This window comes from Schistocerca serialis, chromosome 11 (genome assembly GCF_023864345.2).
Source record: "Schistocerca serialis cubense isolate TAMUIC-IGC-003099 chromosome 11, iqSchSeri2.2, whole genome shotgun sequence".
Taxonomy (NCBI): domain Eukaryota; kingdom Metazoa; phylum Arthropoda; class Insecta; order Orthoptera; family Acrididae; genus Schistocerca; species Schistocerca serialis.
In genome coordinates this window covers 146,349,413-146,352,439 of record NC_064648.1, presented here as the reverse complement: position 1 = coordinate 146,352,439, position 3,027 = coordinate 146,349,413, and the positions used below count along the sequence as shown (strand labels likewise).

General features: G+C 45.7%; 1 pseudogene; it reads right to left on the bottom strand.

Annotated features, from left to right (window-relative positions):
• Nucleotides 1-458: 458 nt before the first annotated feature.
• On the bottom strand, nucleotides 459-576 carry LOC126427442 (5S ribosomal RNA; annotated as a pseudogene).
• Between the last annotated feature and the right edge of the window lie 2,451 nt (nucleotides 577-3,027).

The window sequence follows — 3,027 nt, the reverse complement described above, 5'->3', positions numbered from 1 at the left end:
TGATTCCTTTCAAGGCATAAGAATTTAGACAAACGATGAAGCCCTTACGTAACTAAAGTTAGAATATCTTCTCGGCTAAAGGCCCAAATAATATTTCAGATTAGCGAAGGAAATTCTTCGAAAGGCAAGCATTTACAAATTTCGGCTAAAAGTCACATTAAGGAGAATTTAAATTAATTCGTCGGCTGAAAGTCCAGTAATATTTCAACATAACAACAGCGAACCTTTATCGCTGAAGGACATATACTGAACATAAAGCACTCCGTCTTCAGGCCACAAGTGGCCCATGGGGACCATCCGACCGCCGTGTCATCCTCATTGATGACGCGGATAGGAGGGGCGTGTGGTCAGCACACCGCTCTCCCGGTCGTTACGATGGTTTTCTTTGACCGGAGCCGCTGCTATTCGGTCGACTAGCTCCTCAATTGGCATCACGAGGCTGAATGCACCCCGAAAAATGGCAACAGCACATGGCGGCCCAGATGGTCACCCATCCAACTGCCGGCCACGCCCGACAGCGCTTAACTTCGGTGATCTGACGGGAACCGGTGTATCCACTGCGGCAAGGCCGTTGCCGTATACTGAACATAGCACAGACAAAATTAATACAAGGCTGAAGTCCTGGTACAGTACTTGCGAGAAAAGAAAATCAGAATGACAAACAGCAGAACAGTGGTGCTCAGAAGTGTTCCAAGGATCGGCCTGGGGAGGAAACTCGAATCACAGTTTAGGTGAGACAGGCAGCCAAGCGTAACACTGAACGATCGGGTGGCAACACGACCTAGGGACGGCTGAAGAACCAACCAACAACCTAATCAATTCCCTTCCACCGTTGCCTACTCCAGTGCGCAGACAGACAGCATTCGTTTGATCAATGGGGATCACAGAAGGTACACACGGTTCCACGTAAACACTTGCACCAAGAACTCCGACAATCCTAAAACCATGGAGGTAAGAATAGAGGGAGACGCCGTGACGTCACAGCTGTGAAGCTATGTGAAGCCGAGGGTAGCCATCTCAATCCGACCAAAACATTGCTGCTGTAAGCTTGTGTGGATAAGCTCGTCGCTCGCTTTTGGAAGGATTTTGCGCTATTATGGTGACTTGTGTGGGGTTCGGATGTACGAATCGTTCTGATTGTGATGCGAAATCGAAGGGAATAACATTTCACGTGTAAGTTGTCTCGTTAAGTGTGATTTTACAACTTCATTGTGAACGAACGTGTGCTACATCGGTACTTGTACTATAGCGTGTTTTTCTCCTGTACGATTTTAGATTTCCTAAAAATGAAAGTCGGAAAGCTCTGTGGGAGAATGCCGTGAGGAGGAAGAATTGGCGTGCGTCTAAATGGAGCACTATATGTTCTCAGCATTTCCGAGAAGAGGACATAGACCGAACTTACCTTTCAACAGTAAGGCTCCGAGAAAATGCTGTACCATCAGTTTTCCCTACACACCCAAAACATTTGCAAAAGGTATGTTAATTCAAAGAATTAAATTCTTAGTTTTCACGTTTCGGTATAATACGTACGTATCGTCGATAATTCAAGTGTTGAGTAACTCACTTTGTCTTCATCATGTACCAAATTAAAAGCTAACACTACATTAACTGGCGTAAAGTATAGGCCTAAACAGGACACTGTGTAGATTTGCCGTTCTATGTACCGTATTTCAGTAAATATTGGTGGTAATGAACAGTGTTTCCCAGTAGTGTAACGTAACTGAAATGTCCCAGTACGTATTACAAACAGGATGTATTTATGGGGTTTTGGAGGGAGGGTATAGCTAACTTAGTTTTCAGTTTCTATTATTTAGTTTGTGATACACGTTTATTACTGAATTAACAAAATTGTATCGTTTACATTGAAGACTAGCTATTGGTAATATTACATTAAAAACTATTTTTAATCAGAAGAAACGCGGAATTTCGCCTTTACGAGATTTTATTTTAAACAAAAATTTTGAAACAACCAATCTGATGACGTTACATGCGTATATGGTGCAATTAGCGACTGTAATACACGCAGCGCTACAGCACACTGGCAATGTTTCGGTCAGATTGTCATGGCAGCGAGCCACGCCCCCATGGCTCCAAAACGTAGTACGGCTGGGATACGTAGCGCCATCCCCCCTTACTCTTACCTCCATGCAGGCAACAGTCCAAAGAGTACCACGTGACCAACTCGCTGCGCTAGCGCTGACCTCTCGTGGTGTTTCCGAGAACTTTTCAAACCGCCCTCGTACTTCCAGAAACCGGCATCAACACTTAAAGAACTAGTTATGCCATCAACGACTTAAAAAAAAAAATTTCTTTAGTGGCCAAATATGTTGTGAGGGGCTCAAACGTGTGGTGATAGACCGTACAGCACAATTTTGTGTTTATGATTCCTCAAGACGCATAATGGTAAGCATTTGACCTGTTGCTGTATGCCAGAATGAGATTTTTCACTCTGCAGCGGAGTGTGCGCTGATATGAAACTTCCTGGCAGATTAAAACTGTGTGCCCGACCGAGACTCGAACTCGGGACCACTGCCTTTCGCGGGCAAGTGCTCTACCGTCTGAGCTACCGAAGCACGACTCACGCCCGGTACTCACAGCATTACTTCTGCCAGTATCTCGTCTCCTACCTTCCAAACTTTACAGAAGCTCTCCTGCGACCTTGCAGAACTAACACTCCTGAAAGAAAGGATATTGCGGAGACATGGGTTAGCCACAGCCTGGGGGATGTTTCCAGAATGAGATTTTCACTCTGCAGCGGAGTGTGCGCTGATATGAAACTTCCTGGCAGATTAAAACTGTGTGCCCGACCGAGACTCGAACTCGGGTCCTTTTCCTTTCGCGGGCAAGTGCTCTACCATCTGAGCTACCCAAGCACGACTCACGCCCCGTCCTCACAGGTTTACTTCGGCCAGTACCTCGTCGGCCAGAAAGTTTCATATAAGCGCACACTACGCTGCAGAGTGAAAATCTCGTTCTGGAAACATCCCCCAGACTGTGGCTAAGCCATGTCTCCGCAATATCCTTTCT